Source organism: Ochotona princeps, chromosome 13 (assembly GCF_030435755.1).
Source record: "Ochotona princeps isolate mOchPri1 chromosome 13, mOchPri1.hap1, whole genome shotgun sequence".
Lineage (NCBI taxonomy): Eukaryota > Metazoa > Chordata > Mammalia > Lagomorpha > Ochotonidae > Ochotona > Ochotona princeps.
Window position 1 is genome coordinate 39,242,872 of NC_080844.1, and position 20,723 is coordinate 39,263,594.

At 52.1% G+C, this 20,723-nt stretch overlaps 1 protein-coding gene across 1 annotated transcript in view; it reads left to right on the forward strand.

Annotated features, from left to right (window-relative positions):
- Nucleotides 1–347: 347 nt before the first annotated feature.
- The window catches only part of ANXA11 (annexin A11), a 36,046-nt gene continuing 15,670 nt past the window's right edge, over nucleotides 348–20,723 (forward strand). Inside the window, exon 1 of the mRNA XM_004583523.3 lies at nucleotides 348–505. The gene's annotated coding sequence lies outside the window, so the exon portion shown is untranslated. The remainder of the gene's footprint in view (nucleotides 506–20,723) is intronic.

Sequence of the window (20,723 nt, forward strand, 5' to 3'; positions counted from 1 at the left end):
GCCCCGCCCCTCGAAGACGCCCCGCCCCAAGACACCGCCCAGGTGCAGGCCCCGCCCCTCGGAGTGGCTCTCCTGGGTGCAGTTCCCACCCCTCGGAGGCGGTCCGCTCCGGGAAGGCCCTCCCCTGGTCCGGTCCCGCCTCTTGCCCGCAGCTCCGCCCCTTGGGCCGACCCCCGCCCTCCTCGCCCACAGCTCCGCCCCTCGGAGTGGCTCTCCTGGGTGCAGTTCCCACCCCTCAGAGGCGGTCCGCTTCGAGAAGGCCCGCCCCTAGCTCGGCCCCGCCCCTGGCCCGGCTCCGCCCTGGGGCGCGTTGGGGCGGCCGCAGCCGCCGAGTTTTCCGCTCCGGTGGGCTCCGCCTCCTCCCGCCTCGCCCTGACGGCCGCGGAATCCGTGTTCACCAGTGTTCGCAACTTCTCAGATCCCTGCAGTGTCCCCGAGCTCCTGGTTCAAGAAGTAGGGCGCGGCGCCCGAAACGTCCGCCCAGAGAACCGCTCACCGGGGCCAGGTGAGTGAGGAGCCGCGGCGGCCGGGCGGGGCGGCAAGTGCGCTGGAGTTTTTCCCCTGCCTCGGCTGGGCCAGGCGGATTCCTGGTTGCGCAGTTTGGGGCAGGGGTGCTGGTCTGGCTACCCGTCCCGGTAGGGCTGGGGGTGCACAGGCAACGGGCCCTCGTGGCCAGGACACGTGGCTGTGCGGGGCTGCCGGAGGTCAGAGGCTCCGTCCCGGCCTGGCTAGGGCTTGGGCCGGGGGCACCTGCGGGGCAGAAGGCAACGGCCGGACGGCGACCCCGGCCCCTCCGACCCAGGTGAGTTCTCCAGCGTGTGCGCCCTTCCTGGCCCGGTGCAAAGCCGAGCGAGCTGAGGATCTGCCCTCAAGGTCTTTCCCTCCGGAACTGAGCGGAAGACGTTCCTGGGAGTTGCCGCCGCTGCAGCTTCCTTGTAGGTAGCCGAGGGGCTGGGAGAGTGCAGATTCACCTCAGGCGATCGTCCCGGCCTGCTGGCCTTCTTCCTGGGACTTGTGGAGGCGGGGTAGATCGGGTCAGCCGGTGGCGCTGGCCCTAGCTGCAAACAGTCCGGCCCCTGTAACCGGGGACCTCTGCTAACTGGAGACAGACCCTGCCCGGGCTCCTCTCTCTTGGGCCCCCTCTGCTGGCCTTCACTCCATGCTGCTCTCTGCTGCCCTGCCTGGGCCTGGTGAGCTGGGCACGGCCCACCAGGGACTGAAGGCTGTGACACTGCTCACTCCTTATGCTACATTCAGTGGTGAGGGGATTCCAGAGGACTTAGCAGGGCCCCCTCCCCCTAGGCACCATCTATGTCTTGAATCCAGAGGCCAGCTGAGGACCCTGGGCAGTGGGCACTCACTTCCTGGTCAGACCGGTCTCTGTGCTTTGGTCTCCCTGTCTGTAAAATGGAAATGATGAGAGCACCTACTCCTAGGTTGGTCGTGTGGGTATTTAGTGGCCATCCGGGTTCAGGTACTGATCAGCTGGACTGTGTGGTCACCAGTACACTATACATACCTGTGTGTTGCAGGTGTGTGGCCCCCTCCCCCTTTAGGTGTAAAGCAGGGCCTGGAATGTTAGGAATGGACTTTGTGTGGATGTGTAAGGCGATCATTGTTAACAGCTCTCCTCCCACCTGCACTAGCTGAGCTGAATTGCTCCTTTCTAGAACCATCCCTTTGTCTTATTACACATGGCTCTGTTCTCATGACCCCAATTTGGCCGGTCCACCACCCTCCTGGGAGCCGTGCAGGTGTTTTCCTGGGCACTGGCAGGAGCACCCAGCCCTCTTCTGTTCCTCCATGACTCACCTGTCTTGTGTTTGGAGGGCCATGGTCTCACCCTCAGTTGTGCAGGGTGGGGGCTATTTCTGACTCATCTCCTGATCTCTTGAAGGGCCCTGGGATGGGCCTTATCTTAGTGGGTGCACAGGAGATTGTCTATTGAAGCAAATCAGGAAGTGGTTGCCCTCCGGTTAAAATATTAACTCCTACAGGCTGGATAGGCAGAGTCCAAGGTGGGTGGGATGAGGTGGAAATGAACCTGGACAGAGAGGAGCATAAGGAGCTGTTAGAGGTTGGCATGCCTCTTTTATGGAGCCAGACTGGGGGGGGGGGGGGCGGGGCGAGGAGAAAGGGCCTCTCCTAGATTGCCATTCCTGGGAGCCTGGGATTGATTAGTGATGCCTTGGTCGGGTGGTTCTGGATCAGTCTGGGATGGCCGAAGGGAGAGTTGAGCCAGGACTGGTTTGTTGTGGTTTCTGCTTAGGAACTTGTTGCAAAAGAGGAGAAAGCAGCTATGTGTGACAAGAGGTGACAGGGAAATTGCTAAATCTTCGCAGGTCCAGACTGTTCTGGAAACCCACCCTCTGCTTGCTCCTTCCTAGCTGCCCGCTTCAGTTCTTAGCACTTGGTCCCATGGGAGTGTGTGTGTGTGTGTGTGTGTGTGTGTACCCATACACTTCCCAATCACAGCCAAGGGAGCTGGTCCAGTTTCTCTGGATTTTTCTCTGCAATGCTCTACGGTCCGTTTGACTTTCAGAACTTTGAGTGACACTCACATAGGACAGCTGTCAGGTCCCATGGGGGACCTGAACTTTCCTGGGTGGGAGTTCATGGACTTAACCTAAGTTTTTAAAACTCAGCAAAATATCCTAACATCACCACTGAGACCATTCCACAGTTGGCTGACCCTAACCCCACCATCCAGGAAATCCAGGTCTGATGGTCACCTGGGGAGAATTCTGGCAGTACAGCCAGGCCTTGTCTGCACTGATGGGAGGAAGTCATGGGTGGGGACAACTGAAGCAGCAGGGGACAAAGCCCTGTGTGTGCTGGGTCACCCCGACAGGCTGGAGGTGACTAGAGCTGCCCTGAGGGCCTGCCTCAGGTGCCGATCAGGTGAGCAGGTGTGTGCTGAAGGGGTGAGAGGAGTTAGGGGCTGCATGATGCTGTCCACAGCATGGGTGTGTCGCTGCGGGTAGCTACGAAGCCAGGTAGAGCCTGCGCAGTAGGAGAGGCCTGATTCTGTGTCCAGCTGTCCAGGGCCTGGGCTCCTGGAGCACCCACTGCCTAAGCAGAAAAGGAGGGGGGAAATGCAGAGGGGGGGAAGAGGGGCTCTTTGCACCTAGCAGCTGGCTTGTGGTGGGGAGAATGGCTTGAAGGAAAGATGCCTGAACGAGGGCGTCCACAGAAGGGGTAAGTGGCTCATTACGCCTGGGCCTGGTGTCTCCAGAGGGGAGAAAAAAGGGTGTGCATGTGGAGGGATGATGGCACATGAGTGTGCTATGTCCCTGGAAGGCCACAGTTATTTTTAGGAAGCAGGTGACAAGGCATGATTCTGCTGCACTCTCCTGCATGAGGACCTACTATTGGCCTCACCTCGTCCTGTGCGTGTACAAGGGAAAGCCACCCCCACTCACTCTGGGCTTGTCCTCAAGGATGTCCCTGGGACACGAGGCCCTGGATGAGAATCGGGGCAGGTGGGGGCAGGCAAGGGAGATCATGAATTCGCTTGGCATGTTTCTGTCTGTATTTGGGGTTGAGGTCAAGGGCAGGGAATCTCCGGAATGCTTCATTGCATAGCAGCGTTAAAGGATGTGAGGGGAGCTTGGGAAAGGCCCGGCAGGGTGGGGATGGGAGGGTGCAAAGCCAGGACTGAGCAGTGAACGGAAACCTGGGGAAGGTCAGGGGTGGTGGCACTGCTTGGGTGCTGAGTTGTTTGGGGCGAAGGGTGGGGTGCTGGGAGCAGGCTGGTGTGGAGCAGATGGGTGGGGGTCCCAGGTTCAGACAGGCTTTGAAAGGAAGGAGAATGCTGCTGAGAGAGCATTTGGTTCTATTGATGTTTCTGGCTTACTTATCAGGGGTCACGAATGACTCTGGGTCCCTCGGTCTCCAGGTCAGCAGTGGCTGCATGGAATTACCATGATTTACTCAACCTTTCCCTTACTGATAGGAGCTGGGAAGATCTGGAAACATGTATGTGTAAACAACCTATAAAAAAGACCCTGGTTTCAGTGTCACTGAAGGCATTTATGAACCTTTATATGGTACTAAGTTTCCCAAATCAAGCACCTTATAGTAGTCTTTATGAAATAGGATTTTTTAAAAAAAAATTATGTACTTTTTTTTAAAGATTTATTATTATGTACTTTTTTTTTTAAAGATTTATTATTATTGGAAAGCCGGATATACAGAGAGGAGGAGAGACAGAGAGGAAGATCTTCCATCCGATGTTTCACTCCCCAAGTGAGCCGCAACGGGCCGGTGCGTGTCGATCCGATGCCGGGAACCAGGAACGTCTTCCAAGTTTCCCACGCGGGTGCAGGGTCCCAAAACCTTGGGCTGTCCTCGACTGCTTTCCCAGGACACAAGCAGGGAGCTGGATGGGAAGTGGAGCTGCCGGGATTTGAACCGGCACCCATGTGGGATCCCGGCACGTTCAAGGCAAGGACTTTAGCCGCTAGGCCATGCCGCCGGGCCCAAAATTATGTATTTTGAAAGTCATAGTTAGAAGAAAAAGCACAAAGAGAGAGAGAAAGAGAGAGAGATCTTCTATCTACTGACTCACTCCCCACATCCCCACAACAACCAGGGCTGGGCAAGTGGAAGCCAGTAGCTAGGAACTTCGTCTAGGTCTCCTGTGTGGGTGGCAGGGGCCTAAGCACTCGGACCATCTTCTGTCTTCACAGCTGCTAGTAGGGAGCTAGGTTATAAGTGGAGCAGGCAGGACATAAACTGGCTTTTGTATGAGATGCTGGCTGTGCAGGTGGCAGCTTTACTTGTTGTGCCACAGTGTTGGCTCATATGAACAGGATTCTAACTGGATATATTATAATTTTGGTTAACTTTTTCGTTTGAGTGCAGTCCTAGTTGGTGGGCTTTTGGAGGGAATGCTCACCATAGGATTCAGAATATAGACCCCTGACTTTCCCAGGAGACTAATTTATGGAATGTGGTAATCTTTGTTTATTGATGCTGATTTTATCAGGTTATGATTACCAAATGTGATCTGCTAAATATTCTTCTTACTGAACTTGATTACATTTTCTTTTTTCTTCATTTTTTTTAAAGGTTTTAATTTATTTTTTGAAAGATTGAGTTACAAAGTTAGAGAAGCAGGGAGAGAGATATTCCATCCACTGGTTTACTCCCTATGTGGCCACAACAACAGGGGTTGGAGAGGCCAAAGCCAGGAGTCAGGAGCTTCTTCCAGGTCTTCCATAAGGATGCTGGGGCCCAAAGACTTGGGCCATCCTCTGTTGTTTTTCCAGATATGTTATCAGGAAGCTGGATTGGAAGTGGAGCAACTGAGGCTCAAACTGGCACCCATTGAGGATGCAGGCACTGTAGCTCAACCTGCTAGGACACAGAACTGGCTCCTAGGTTAAGTTTTCTTGTGATCAGTATTAAAATTCTTCATGTATTTGAAAGAAAAAGCAGCCTTTGGACCAATCTATCAACCTAAGCTTCCTCTTTATATCCTTGCCTATTGGTATTAAATTGGTATCAAATTGTCAAAAACAAGTACTGTTTTTCTTTTTAAAGCCCAGCTGTAGGCTCTAGTTACATGTACCAGAGTTTTGGATTTAGGAATTTCATTTCCTTGCTTATTTTTATACAGGCTTATCTTTGTGGATTGTACCTTGTGTCCTTTTTTGCTCATTTTGTGCTTGGAGTCTTTGCCTTACATTCCATGCTAATCTGTGTGGGGAGAACATATAGCCAAAGAACAGCCAAATTCCTTTTCTCCTATATTTCTAAGAAGAGCAAGGGCATGTTATGATGCAATGAGGCTCATAGGTTCAGTGGAGGGCCTGGTGTGGTAATCTCGCGGCTGAAGTCCTTACCTTGCATGCACCAATATCCCATATGGTTGCCGGTTCATGTCCTGGCTGCTCTACTTCTCATCCAGCTCCCTGCTTGTGGCCTGGGAAAGCAGATGAGGATGGCCCAAGCTTTTGGTACCCTGTACCTCCATGGGAGACCCAGAAGAAGCTCCTGGCTTTGGATTGACTCAGCTCCAGCTGTTGTGACCACTGGGGAATGAACCAGCAGATGGAAGATCTTTCTGTCTCTGCTTCTCTCTGTAAATCTGCCTTTCCAATAAAAATAAACATAAATTAAAAAAAAAAAAGAGGTTCAGAGGTAGGCATCTTTTAGGGGCATAGAAGCCATGCCCTTCCGCCGCTGCAGGCTGATGCTGGATGGGGTTTATAAGCTGGTCTGCATCTCTGCTCGCTGATTACCATGAGCTCGTGTCCTTGACCCTCCGACAGTCTACACAGTAGCCAGGCCTTGAGAAGGGATGGGTGCAGGGAGATTGGTCTGCAGACCCCAGGGAGGTGGCCTGGAAACCTGTCGTGTTGTTGTGCTAAAATGCCCGAGACTGGGTCATTGCTGAAGAAAGGATGTGTGTGTGACTCACTGTTCTGGCTGGTCAGGTCTTGGGCTGTGTGTAAGAGATGTTGCATAGAGGACACAGGTTGGATTATCCCAGCCAGTCCTCACTCCCCTATATGCTTGCACCAGCTAAGCTATCCCTGAGACCTTGGTCCCTTCTCAGGAGGAATGCTCAATGGCCTAATCACTCCTACACGGCCCCATCACCCCCACCCCCTGCTGCTGTCTTTTTAGAGATTTACTTATTTATTTATTTTAATTTGAAGGGCTAAATGATGGAGAAGTAGAAAGAGATCTTCCATCCCCTGGTTACTCCCCAAATGCCCACACTAGAAAGGGCTGGGACAGACCAAATCCAGGAGCCCACAATTCTCTCCAGGTCTGCCATGTGGGCCACAGGACCCAAGTACCCAAGCCGTCATCCACTACTTTCCCAGGCACATCAGTAGGGAGCTGAATTGGAGGGTAGGTGGAATTTGGACCAGCACTCCCACAAAGGATGTCATGTCCTAGGTGTTGAGATGACATAACCTGCTGCACCATAACCCCCCCTTCCTATGTTCTAAAGTCCCTCCACCTCTCAGCACCCTAGGGACCCAGCTTCCAGCACAGGAACCCTTGGGGACACACTCCACCCCGAAACCCAGCAGGACCTTTTGGGTCCCTTTGCAGTGCCTGGCTCCTTCCTTTGAGTCCTAAGAGGTGGACAGCTCTGACTTGACTTACACATTTGCTTTCTCCTTGGAGGCAATAAGATTGGCTTTCTCTTTCTTCCAGCAAAATGACCAAGTCAGACACAAAAGTGTGTGGACCAGAGCTCAGGAATCAGGCACTGGCCCCAGTTACATAAGCCGTCTCAATGGGCAGCAATAGCCGAAGCTGTATTTCACCCTGCACTCTGAGTCCTGTGTTTATAGGTAAAGGAAGAAGACCGAAAAACAAACAAACAAACAAAACTGGGGGAAAACAAAACAAAATAAAAAACCCTCAGCCTGCGAAGGCAGGATTATTGGAAAGTCTTTGCCTGTTGTTCAGGTTCATGTTTCCACCTTGTGTTTTTCTTTGTGTACCTGGTATGTCTGCCCAACCCTTAGAAGCAAATCCTGTGGCTTCCGTGTGTTTCTTGTTAGTAGCCTGTGCCTGGTCCCACCTGGTGGTTTCTGTCTGCTGGAGGAGCTCAGAGTGGTCGCTGGGTGCACTTGATGTCAGGCCTGGGAACTTCTTACTCATTCTACTTGGGCATTCCTTCTTTCCTTTCCTCCTTTTTGCTATTCTGCCTCTTCGCACCTTTCCTGCCCTAGGATCCAGGTTTTGCTGTGAATTAGGAGAGGAGCTTACCTCACATTGAAATCAGAGTCCAGGAATCATCCATTCTTCCTCCTTCCCTCCTTCCTTCCTTCCTTTCTTTCTTAAAAAAATTTTATGTATTTTAGTTGAGAGAGTTACAGAGAGAGAGGGAGAGAGAGATCTTCCGTCTGCTGGTTCACTCCCCAGATGGCCGCAATGGCCAGAGCTGAGCTAATCTGAAGCTGGGAGCCAGGAGTTTTCTCCTGGGTGCAGAGACCTAAGGTCTTGGGACTTCCTCCACCGCTTTGCCAAGCTATAAGCGGGGAGCTGGATGTGAAACCAGGACACGAGCTGGTGCCTATGGGGATGCTGATGCCACAGGTGAAAACAGCATGCTGTGCCACTGTGCTGGCCCCAAGGGTGCAGGTTTTTTAGGCATCTGTCCCATAAAGCTGTCCAGGCACCAGGCTGCTTCCATAATGTTGCTGCCCACATTCTCTTGGGTGGATGCCTTCAGACCTGAGATTGGATGAGAGTAACCTAGAAGGCTTGTGCAGGCACACGCTGCTGAACGTCACTCCAGAAGGTTTTAATTTGGGGTGTCTGTGGTGGAGGTCGAGTGCTTTAGTTTCTAATGGGCGCCCAGATTGTGCTGATGCTGCGTGTCTTAGGCACACCGTAAGGAGCACTGTCTGGCACTGCCTGAACCTGCGTGGCCCCAGGATGGCCCACAGGGCCATGGGTTGGGGGGCCCGACCTGGCTGCCTGGAGCTGGGAAGCCTGGCTGTTAGTGGAGCTGCTATGTTCAGGCTGTAATGATTGTTCTGTGACTAAAGCGACTGAAGGCAGATGGTTGAGGGAGGATGATTAGAAGCTGCTGGAACACCACCCACTGTCCTCCTTAACTTGAAACTACAGTAAGCTGTCTGGGTCCACAGGTCTGTCAGTGGATGCAACCAAGCCCAGGTCAAAAATATTTGAGAGGGGGGAAAAAACTGGACAGTGAATATGTGTAGACTTTTGTCATTATTGCCTAAGCAACATAGGATAACCACTGTTGACATAGCCCTCACAGTGTGTTGGGTATTGCTGGAAATCTGGAAACCATGCAAGAGAGAGGAGAGGATGTGTGTAGGGCGCATGCAAACATGGCACCATCTTGTGGAAGAGACTTGAGCTTCTTGGGCTTTGGTGTCCTGGGTCTTGAAACCAGTTTCTTGCTAATATGGGGGGTCTTCTGTGCTATGGGAGTCTAAGCCAGGATGACCCCAGGTTAGAATGTATGCCTGGATTCTCTTGCCCTTGACTGTCCCCTTTGCCTCCTGGTCAGGTGGTTCAGTGTCAGGCAGCTGCCTCTGAGCCTGAACAGCCACTCACTGAGTCCCTGGGGTCATCTCCACCTCACCCAGCCCTGAGGGCTGCAAGACCCAGCTGTGGAAAGGGGAAGTATCTTGTGCTTGCCTTGCTCAGCCTTGGCTGTGGCACCTGGGCGACTGCAGGGAAGTTGGGGACAGAGGCTGTGTAGTCCTCCTCCGCACTGGGGCAGATGACACTTGGCATGTGGTTTGATGAGCAGGGATGTGCTGGGGGAGGGCAGCAGTCACTTGCCTGTGCCATCTTCCCAAGTGGACCTTCATGTTTCCCGAGTCTGTGGCATTGTAGATGAGATGGAGCCCAGATGTGTGCAGAGTGGCCGGGGAGCCTGCCCACGTGCAGTGCCACGGCCTGGATGTCCAGTGACATGGCTCTAATCTCGTCCTATCCTCCCACAGCTCAACCTCAGCATGCTGGTGCTCTCTGAGCCTGGATGTCCCTTCTGTTATAATCAACCTAATGAACCAAATGGTCTCATGAAGACCCCGTCCAGCTCCCCATGTCTTATGATTCCCATTCATTCTAATGCCTGTGCACTGGGAATTGACTAGTTTTTTGTTTTTTAAGAAGTGTCTTTCCTTGCCCCTTGAAGAGGCATTGGACACAGCTCACTGCCCATTCCTGGCCTGCTTTGCCCAGAACGTCTCCAGGCTAGACCGCAAAAAGTGCCAGCCCTTGGCAGGCGGAGCCACAAGCATCGCTTGGCTAGTGGCTGACGTGGGCTGTGACTATTTTTAATTCCTGGCTTGTGGGTGTGGAGTCGAACTGTACCTTCTGTAGGCTTTTTGTGTCTTGCCTAGGAAAACAGAGTCAGACTGGTGGAATGCTGCCCTGGGGGCCCTCTTACCTGGTCCACGGCTTAATGGCACCTGTGACACACAATGCAAAGGGGAGGGAGGCAGAGCTTCTCCCACAGTCAAAGAGGGTGAGTGGGGACTATCCCAGATGTGCCCTCTCTATCCCCAGAGCTCTTGACGCCCACATCCCAGACAAAGGTCGTCACAATGGGTGACTCCCAGGGTGTGGAAGAGATGAGTCAGGGTCCACTGGGGTTTCTATCCATCTTGTGTCTATTTGGAGGACTTCTGAGGCAACCCTGGGCCTGGGTGGGGGTGGGGGGCGGGGAATGAGGAGGGCAGAGAGGAGGAGGGACCTGGCCCGCAGCCTGTAGTGTAGTGGTGGCGGGGTAGGGAAGCCAGAAAGTAGTACTGGCTCTGATGCTTGGTAGCTGCTTACGCCTTTCATGGCAGGAACCTCCCCTGAGCCTTAAGTTTCTCTGAGTGAAAAGATCCAAGCCACAAACTCATGGTGAAGGTCAGTGTGACACCTGTGGAGTGACAGGCTGTGTGTGCCATCCTAGGAACTAGAACAAGGGAGCACTGAAAGATTTCAAGCCAAGCCCTGGAAGAGTTCCCTCCCCACCACCCCAAGAGTGATCACAGCAGGTGGGCTTCCTGGAAGAAGTGGGACTTCATCTGGTCCTGGGCAAGTCCAGGAGAGTGGAGGAGGTCCTGTTGAGCAGAAGTCCTGCAGATGCAGCTGGACAGGGCGGAGCTGGGCCAGGCTAAGGCCTTGTTTTCTGTGGTCCCTGCTATCAGGTCGGCCTTGGAGTTGAGGTGGGACCCTCCTGTTTTCTCGCCACTACCTAGTGGTCTGATGTGATGCTTTGCCCAGCCTCGGATGCCACCTACAGCACGGGAGGCCCACGGGAGGTCTGCAGGAGCATCTCCCTATCCTCTGGCCTGGTGGGTTCTGGCAGGGATGATCTCCCCTCTGTGTGCAGTGGCTGATCAGGGAGGTCTGAACTGTTAGAAAGGCAGAATGAGAGACCTGGAAGAAGCTGTTGGTTCCTGGCTCCTGCCTGGCACAGCCCTGACTGTTGCAACCATCTGGGGAGTGAAGTGACAGAAGAAAGATTCTCTCTGTGTGTGCCTCTCTGTCTCTAACTCTGTTTTCAACTAAATACATTAACTTCTTTCTTGCAGCACAGCCAATTAAGCTGCTGTGTGCAATGCTGGCATTCCACACAGATGGAGTTCCCAGATCCTGGTTTGGGGCTGGCCCAGCCATGGGCGTTGCTGTCGTTTGGGGAGTGAACCAGCAGATGGAAGATCTCTCCCTGTCTCTCCTGCTTTCTCTGTGACCATACCTTTCAAACACATAAATAAGTCTTTCAAAAATGAAGTTTATAAAGTAAAAAAGAAAGAAAAGCAGTCTGTGGTAAGAGCTGTCAGGTGAGGCTTCCTGGAGCGTCCAAGCAGGGCGTGCTGCCTCAGCCATGTGCAGTTGCAGTACTCTTTAGTCTGCTTGATTTGAAGCGATGGAGTGTCCCCCAGAGGCGGGACAGTCCCGCAGAACCAGCGATGGGCAGCTCAGGGCGCCCTGGAGCAGTCCAGGAGCTGACTAGCCCCCCATCCAACTCCTCCGGACCCTCTTTTGGGTCAAGGATCTGGGAGAACTCTGCTGTGATAGTGAGATGAGCTGGCTTGCCCCATCCCTGCTCAGTTGGCGCCTCTCTGAGGACAAATGCTGATGCCTGCTGGTGGCGGGCGGGGTGGGGAATCAGCTGAGGGGCCAGCTGGGTGTCACCTATGTAGATGCAGGACTCTTAGGTCAGATCTGTCGATTTTCTGTTGTTATAGATGGAGGGCCAAGTCAGTACCCACCCTCTCTCCCCCACCACACTAAGTACCCCCCCTTTCCTTGATAAATGTGTGATGTAGGAAGCCTTCTCCCTTGCTCTTAAGGTGACATAATTCTGTACTCAGTGCTCAGCACCCTGCTCTGCTCCTCTTGGGAACAGTTCTTAAAACCCTGTGGTATGTGTTTGCCTGGAACTGCCCCAGGGGCAGTGGAGCCCAGCTGCTGTGCAAGGTGCCACTTAAGCCCAGGTGCATTGTTATGATGCTTAATATGCTCTTGAGGCTGAAGCTGCAGACCCCTCCCTTGCAAGTTCCTTGACTACCTGGTAACATTTGCAAACAAAAGTAGGCTGTTTTGTATTCTCTTAAAGAAGACTCTTTTTTTCTTTTGCATTGTGCATAAATTGTATAAAGTATCCCTTGTAAATGCTGATGAGAGATCCAGAGACTGGCTAGGGGAAATGACTCTAGGAGCAAAGATGTTTAACTTTTAAGAAAAAGTATTTATTTAAAAGATAGTGTTAGAGAGAGAAAGAGCTTCCATGCACTGGCTCACTCCCCAAATGGCCACAATGGCTGGGGCTGGGCTGTGCTGAAACCAGAAGCTTTGTTGGATAGGGGTGGCTCAGCCTCTTTCCACTACTTTCCCAGGCACATCAGCAGAGAGCTGGATTGAAAGTGGAGCAGCCAGGACTTGCTCAGTGCCCAAATGGAATGCTGGCATTGCATGTAGTGGCCACAATGCCAGTCTCCAGTTTTAACTTGTTCCTAGAAATGCATGTTTATTTTTTTCAGAATGTTGTTGAGTACTATATTGATAGTTGAAGTGTTCTAGCTAAAGTGAGATAATAGAGTACTGATTTCATTATTACACTTAAAAAAGATTTATTTATTAATTTTATTGGAAAGTCAAATTTTACAGAAAGAAGGAGATACAGAGAGAAAGATTTTCCATCTATCGGTTCACCCCAAATGGCCACAACTGCTGGAACTGAGCTGATCTGAAGCCAGGAGCAAGAGCTTCTTCTGGGTTTCCCATGTAGGTGCAGGGCTCCAAGACTTGGGCCATCCTCTACTGCTCTCTCAGTTCACAAGCAGGGAGCTGGATCAGAAGTGGTGCAGCCAGGACATGAACCAGCGCCCGTGGTGGATGCTGGTGCTAGCAGGTAGAAGATTAGCTGGTTGAGCCATCGTGCTGGCCTTGTATCTCTTTGTCTTTAATACTTTGTATTACTGTCTCTTATTAATTTAGACATGACATATTGACTTCCTGCTCAGATAGATAAGGAATTGATTTGTATATCAATGCTTAAGGCTTATATTAGTATGATCATAAATTGTATTGTTTAGTGCTGTGCCTGGTAATTTGTCATGGCGCCCATGCAGGACACTGTCACTGTCCATTATTCCTGAAGTGAATACTTCTCCATTTTTTCAGCCCGACTTTTTGCATAGGTGTTGCTCAAGACCAGACCAGTTGGCAGTGAAAATCTGGGCAGGGGGAGACTCTAAGGTGGACTGTATCAGCCAGTGGGTTCTGGAGAGATTTCATAGTGCTTGGAATAGTGAGATCGAGAGTAAATCAGAGTTGTTGAACTATCAAAACCACTTGTGCAGTGCCCTGGGAGCATGCCCTACATCAGTGACCCTGGGATGGGTAAGAGGCTTTGTGGGGCTTCTCCCTTTATCTCCCCCTTTACCCCAGATACAAAAAAAAGAGAGAGAGGATGTGGAAACAATGGTCTTACCCACATTCTTGTAGCCCTTGACCCTTTGTGCCCTAATCAATTATGTAAAGATTATCAAGATAAAATAATTAATAATTAAAGAAAATACCAGACCAGTTGCTCCTTGGGTCTGTGGCTGAGCTGCCATCCAAGATTTCCTTTGGAAGCCTTCTGCATTAGCATTCCCATCTTATAACTAAAACAAAACAAAACAAAAAAACGAAAACAAAACGAAAGAGTTCCCTTCTTGTCTCCATTTACTTTCTTTCTCTCTCTTTTTTAAAGATTTATTTATTTTTATTGGAAAGTCAGATATACAGAGAGGAGGAGAGACAGAGACGAAGATCTTCCATCTGCTGGTTCACTCCCCAAGCGGCTACTACGGCTAGAGCTGAGCCAATCTGAAGCCAGGAGCAAGGAGCTTCTTCCGGGTCTCCCATGCGGGTGCAAGGTACCAAGGCTTTGGGCCGTCTTCGACTGCTTTCCCAGGCCACAAACAGGAAGCTAGATGGGAAGTGGGGTTGCCGGTATTAGAACTAGCGCCATATAGGATCCCGGCACGTACAAGATGTTGTCATTTGCCACTAGGCTACCATGCTGGACCCTCAGGGCTGTTTTACAAGAACCTAACCAAGTGACTCAATGACAGCCATCCTGGGCTTTGCAGGGCCCTGCTCCTGCCTTCCCCACCCCTTGCCAACACCAGCCTGAGGCCCACATGACTCTAGGGCTTGGCTTGACACTGAGGCCACTGTGCTCTGGCCATCTGTTAGACACACACACACACCCCAACACACATTTGGTGTGTGCCTGATGTCTTTGGCCCTCTCTTCCCTCTTCGTATGGAGAACCTGACCTCTTGGTCAAGTCCGGCAAAGCTTGTTCCTGTTCTTACTGTATTCAGTCCTCGCAGTAATCCAGGATAGGTGGGGCAAATGATGTCTTTGTAGACAGCTTGGAAGTTCAGCAAGGTTGGGTTGCCCAGGGAGGGTCACACAGCACGTGGTAGAGTTGAGATCCTGACTTGGTGAGCAGTTAAAATCTTAGTGAGCAGTTAAAATGATGAGTGTATAGCAACTATTAGTGTGTGCCTCCACTGATGTGGTGGAAAGCTGTATACCTGATGCTAGCCAATGAGTCAGATGGATTTGTTTTCCCTCTTACGTCAAGAGAAAGGCTCAGAGAGGTCAGGCGGTATGCCCAGGATCACACAGCTAGCAAGTAGTGGAGCCAGAACTGAAATCACTGGGCCTGGACTCACAGCCCTGTGGGTCACTCCACAGCCCAGCTGTAGTGTCATAAGATGATACAGAGCTGTGTGGGATTGGGTAAAATTCAGGCAGCAGATCTGAGAAGTCTCTTGAGACTGTCATGTGACATGAGTGGCCTTTAAGTGAGGAGTATGGGCTGTGCAGAGAGGGCATGGAGGATGGGGGAGAGTGTAACTGAGGTGGGGGGAACCTGCTGAGATGCTACAGTTGGACTTGAAGCAAGGTGGGTGATGCCCGGGCTGCGTGGGCTCCGAGTGAGTAGCTGGCTCTATAGCCGTTTTCCCTGCCTGCATGAGGGAGGCGTTTAGGAGAATTCCTCCAGGGTCCTTTCAAGCCAAGAAACCTCATGCAGGGCACACTGCATGGGTGGTGTCTGACATGGAGCTTGGGGCATGGAGCACCCCGAGACCCAGGGTGGTCTGGCAGAAGCTGGGCTGCACTTTATGAAGAGTAAAGTGGCTTGACAGTGAAGGAGCTGCAGAGCATCTCCATACCCCTGGGACTTGGTGCTCAGTGTCACCCCCTTCTGGGGTTCTGCTGGTGTTCCCTGTGTTTTTCTGGCAGGCCTGGGAAAAGGTCTTTTTTGTCGAGGTGGTATGGCTGGGAGTGGCTTTCCCCATGTGGAAGTGGTGAAACTGATGTGCAGCCTGGCTGCTGCTCCCAGGAAACGCAGCCACAATTTCCCTTTTTTGAGGGTGTGTGTTAGTGCTTGCTTTGTTCCGTCTGCTTTTATGATATGGTGTAGGCCAGGTGGCTCTTGAGCATCACAAGTTGAGTGCTCAGGCTTCCGTAGGCTGCATGGCCAAGATCCAGGTGTCAGCAGGTGCAGTGTCTGATGAGGATCCATTTTATGGCTCACAGGTGGTACCTTCTTGCCATGCCCTCACAAGATGGGAGGGTGAAGGAGCTTGCCAGGGGCTCCCCTGATGTGGCCCTACTTCCTGACACCATCACACAGAGTGTCAGGATGTCAACAAATGAATTTGGAAAGCCACACACCTGGAATCTATAGCAGGTCCTGACTGCATTACAACCTTAAGACTCACATCAGGTGCAGACTGTATTGCTGCCACTGTGGCCATTGCAAGAGCCTCGATGTCTACAGGGACCACCACCTGGCCAAGGTGCCAACCAGATATGGGCACTGAATCCGAGTGTACCATCTTCCTCTGTCGCTTGCTTTCCGTACTCAGAACCCGCCCAGTCAGGGTTGACACTGGCCAAAGCTCTGAGAGCTGGTTTGGTGTGGGGGAGACCTTGGGTGGAGGGAGGACTCTCCCCGTGGTGTGGCACCTCCCAGTACATCACTGCACTCAGAGACCACACTGCTCTAGTCATGCTGTCCATGGTGCTCCCCACCTTCCTAGGAGCCCCCACAATTTTTATGCTTGGTATTGCCTTGGGGTCTGCAGGGACCCTCATCCTGTCAGCTGTTCTGTAATGGGGAAATTGAGGTAATGAAAGGTGAAGTATGCTAATGAGAATACATGTAGCAGAGTATTGTTATTCCCATTTTACAGATCTGGAAAACTAAGGAAAGTTAATTTTAACCTGCCCTGGATCACACATCCAGCAGGCAGCAGACATGGGATTTGAACCTGGGGCAGTCAGGAGAGTGCGTGTTCTTCCCATCCTCCTATACTGTTTCAATCAAGATGCAGAGATCGCGCAATAAAAATTAGACATGGAAACCAAATATCCTGATCCCTGATTCTATCACACCAGTGTTTCTGAAGCTCTTACCTCAAAAACAGTGGTTCCTGAGGCTGCCAGGCTCTGGGGAAAATATAGGGTAGTGGAGAAAGCCTTAGGTGCTGGGCCTGGCCTTGCCTTCTGGCTCAGCCCTCTGTAACTTGGGCAAGTTACTCCACCTCTCTGTGTCTCATGTTAATTTTAGTCTTTACCTCATAGCGTCATGACAGTTAATTCCAGGTAAAGCCTTTAGCACAATGCCTAGCACACAGGCAGAAGTGACTGTTAGGCCTATAAGACATGGAATTAGCATCAGAGATCACTGTGGTACTGCGCTGAGCTGCTTCTGCCCAGGTCCAGCCTGGGTGAGACCAGCTGGGGGAGAGGGTGCAGGTTAGTCCTGGGCAGGACTTGGGGGCAGTGAGTGGTGAAAGCACAGAAATAAGGAATGAGCGGAGGCACGGCTGGAGGAAGTAGATCATGTGTGCCCTGAGTCCCTGCAGCTGTGTGGCTGCCATCAGAGTGGACAGTGTCAGAGACCAGGTGGCTCCTGCACTCTGAGAGCCAGTGTGCAGAAGTACATAGTCAGGGAGCTGACTGCATTTCCCCTGAGCCGTGGGTTTGTAAGTATTCATTATGCTGTTCCCTGCCTTGCACAGGCAAGCCAAATACTGTGCCTCCTGCATAGTACTTACATGGTCTTAGGAGCCAGGGAGGGGCGGGATCATAAAGGAGAAAACTGAGGACCAGGTATATTAAACCACATGGTCAGGCTCATTCATTAGCCCCTGGCAAGAGAGATGGCAGCCCCCACCCACCTGCCCTCCCACGTGAGCTGTGTTGAAGCTGGATGGTGGGGCCCAGTGGTGACCGAGCGAGCCTGTGGCTTCTGTCTGACCAGTGCCCTGGAAGACGACATTCACAGATGGTGGGAAGCCTCGCCTCTCGGTCAGAGCCCATGGTCCGGGGCTTGGCGAAGTCCTGGTGGAGTTCATGTTCTGGCCTTCTTATGGTGACAGGGTTCCCTCAGGTACTGCAGTCCGTCCCCAAGTCTGCCCCTGGATGGCACAGTAGCCTAGTTCACTTAAAGTCTGTCATGTTATATGATATTGTTACATAAATCAATATTGATAAACATGTTTGTATTGTAGAGTGACTAATATTTACTGGGCTGTCATTTAGAGATAAGAAAAATGACTGGTAAAATAAGGTGCAGTATCTGAGATTTGTTTCAGAATAATTCAGGATTGGCCTTGAAGGGATGATTGTGGAAACTGAAGGAAGATGACTTACTACACGCTTCTCTTTTGTGTATGGTCTGTATAACAAGACATTGCAAGCAGTGACAGCCTGGCTGGTACCATGGCATAGCCAGCTAAGCCTACGCCTGTTATACTGGCATCCCATAAGGCACCAGTTCGAGTCCCAGTGGCTCCACTTCCAATCCAGCTTCCTCCTAACATCCCGGGAAAGCGGTGGAGGGTGGCTCAAGTTCTTGTGCCTCTAGACTCATGTAGAAGATCCAGAAGAGGCTCCTGGCTTCTGGGTTAGGATCTGCTCAGCTCTGGCTGTTGCAGCCATTTGGGGAGTGAACCAGCAGATGGAGGATTTGTCTGTATCTCCTCCTCTCTAACTCTGCCTTTCAAAAAAAAAAAAGTCACTGGTAGCCCGTGCTTCCATTCTGTGGTTGGGAAACTCCAGAGCCACTGCCCCTTGCATGGTCTGCTAGGGCCAGCTCCTGTCGCTGACTTTGAGTGTCTGTGGCAACGATTGGGCTGTCTCTAGCTTCCTGCCTCCCTAATGGCCAGCAGGGGGTGGGAAGGGTGGTGGTGGTGGTGATGATGAGAGCCGAGGTGTGGAGGATTCCTTAGAACACCCAGCCATGAGAGGGGACTTGGCAGAGTCCGGTTCAGAGCACAAACATTGTACCATGTCTTTCTGCTCTTGGAGAAGTGGGTGGAGTCTTAAGTTTGGTCAACAATGGCAGAACCAGGTTGGGCTGTCACACCAGCCCACCCATAAGCCTCGTGGTGCAGCCCTGTTAGGGGGGAGAAGGAGGCCTGTTTTGCTTTCAGCTGCCAGCAGGCCAGTCTCCCACGGACCCTCTTCCTGGGGTATTTGTGATGTGAGCAAGCCGTGTCCCTGGTGTATTTTAGCTGCAGTCACAAGTGGGGTGGAAATTAGATCATCGCCAAGGTTTTTGCCAGTGTGGATTCTGCAAGCCTGGCAGTCTTGAGTTTGGAGTGAAAGCAGAAGGGGAGAAAAAAATCCTCTGTGGTGTGAGAGGAAAGAGCAGGACAGGTGATCTCCTTGTCGCACCCATTCCAGCCAGCTTGGGGTGGGCCTGGGGGGGCCAGGCTGGGACTAGCTGCAGCGCCCTCGTTGCGGTCCATATCTGGGTGAGATCCTGGAACAGGGTTTCCTGAAGCAGGATTTCTGTTCTGATTAGCACCATGTGTGCTGAGTGTCCCACTCTGGGCTCTAAGCTGCCACGTGCTCTGTGCTGTGCCCCCTGGGGAGGAAGGCTCAGCCACTCCCTGGCAGTGTGTGGTTGGGCACGAAACACATACCAGGCAGCTCAGGGCCACTGCTTCATCTCCACAAACAGTGCCAGGAGGCACACCCTGGGAGGAATGTGACCTGAGAGGGAACACAGTGAAACAAAAGTGTGTTGCTGCTGCCCTATGGGCCGCCATTTGGGATGCTGTCTGCAGTCAGTGCTTACCCCACATGTTCAAAGAACTGCGGGGCTGCCAGGATTAGAACCGGCACCTATATGGGATCCCAGCGTGTTCAAGGCAAGGACTTTAACTGCTACGCTATTGCGCTGGGCCCTGTGCCCTTGATTTTGAATCCTGACAATTTGAAGATAAGCTTGCGTACCCTCTGTGGAGCAGGCCCTGTTGTGTCCCTGCCAGGCCCATGGGAGAACTACTCCATCAACATTCAGTGACTCCTGGATGGGCCAATGGGAGGCTGGGATGCCTGGGGTCTTGGCCTGAGAGCCTGCTGCTGGGAGGTCAGAACTACTGGGCACTGGGCAGGCAGAGAGGGCAGACCCCAGCCCAGCTGCAAGGGCTCCGTGTTAAGGCAGGAATGGGACATGGTAAGACTTTTGATATGTGAATGCTGGTAAGGAGCAGAGTGGACTGTTCCAGGCAGAAAATGGGGAGAAGGAAGGGGAAGGTTGAGGCTGTTTTTTCAGGAGAGGGGAAACTAGGGCTGCATGGATGTGGTGTCTTTGGGAGAGGAGAGAGTTAGCAGCTGAGCAGTGGGAGTGAGTTACGGCTGAACTGCCTGCCCTGTGGGGTCCTCCAGGGCAGAGGGGCAGCACTCAGAGCCAGCATGCAGATGGTGACATCTGGCAAGGCCAGGTCCCCGAAGCTCCCTCACTGCTCGTGGCTGGCAGGAGCGCCAGTACCTGGAGTGCTGGCTGAGGCTGGCCCGTGGGCGGCTGCCCTGAGCTGAAAGGACCCTGTGTGTGTTATTTCCATCTTGGCGGCATGGCCACCAGGTCTCAGAGAGGCAGCCTGGGCTGAGGGTCCTCTCTGAGGGCTGCTTCTTGTAGTGGGGAGCAACAGCAGGGTGTGGCAGGGACTCAGGGGCTGTCTCCACGCAGGGCCTCCCAGCAGGGCATGGCAGAAGTGTATGGTGAACAACCTTTGCACAGATTAAAAGAAAAAAAAAATGACTAAGACACACTTACGCTTTAACTGTGCTTCCCACAGACTCTGAACTGGCCTTGTATAAACAGTAACCTCCTGCCCAGCTCCCAGTTTCACCTCCCACAGCGACTTGTGCATCCCCGTGTCTTGTTTATCCTTCCAGGGCTGGCTGGGGGTGTGTATACATGAAGTGTTGTTTGAGTTTCTTTTTCATTTGTTTAGTGTACACAAAGCACTGCCCTCAAATGACGATCACTTGGGGTGGCCCTGTGGTGTAGTGAGTGATATTAAATTAAAAATGACCCCTCTATCTTTAGAAATTTATATTTGCAGATACTTATATGCCTGTGTGAAACAGTAACTTTTTATTTTTAAGCAAAACCAAAAAGTAACTCTTAAGGCCCCATGTTGTAGTATAGTTAAGCCTCGCCTGTGACAATGTACCCTATGTGCACTAATTGGAGTCCCTGCTGCTTCATTTCCAATTAACTGCCTGCCTGGGAAGGAAGGTGACCCAAGTGCTTGGACCCCTGCAGCCGATTCTGGATAGAGTTCCTGGCTCCTGGCTTCAGCCTGGCTCAGCATGGCCATTGTAGCCATTGGCAGAGTAAGCCAGTGGATGGAAGAGCTCTCCTTCTGTCTCTCCTTTCTAACTCTGCCTTC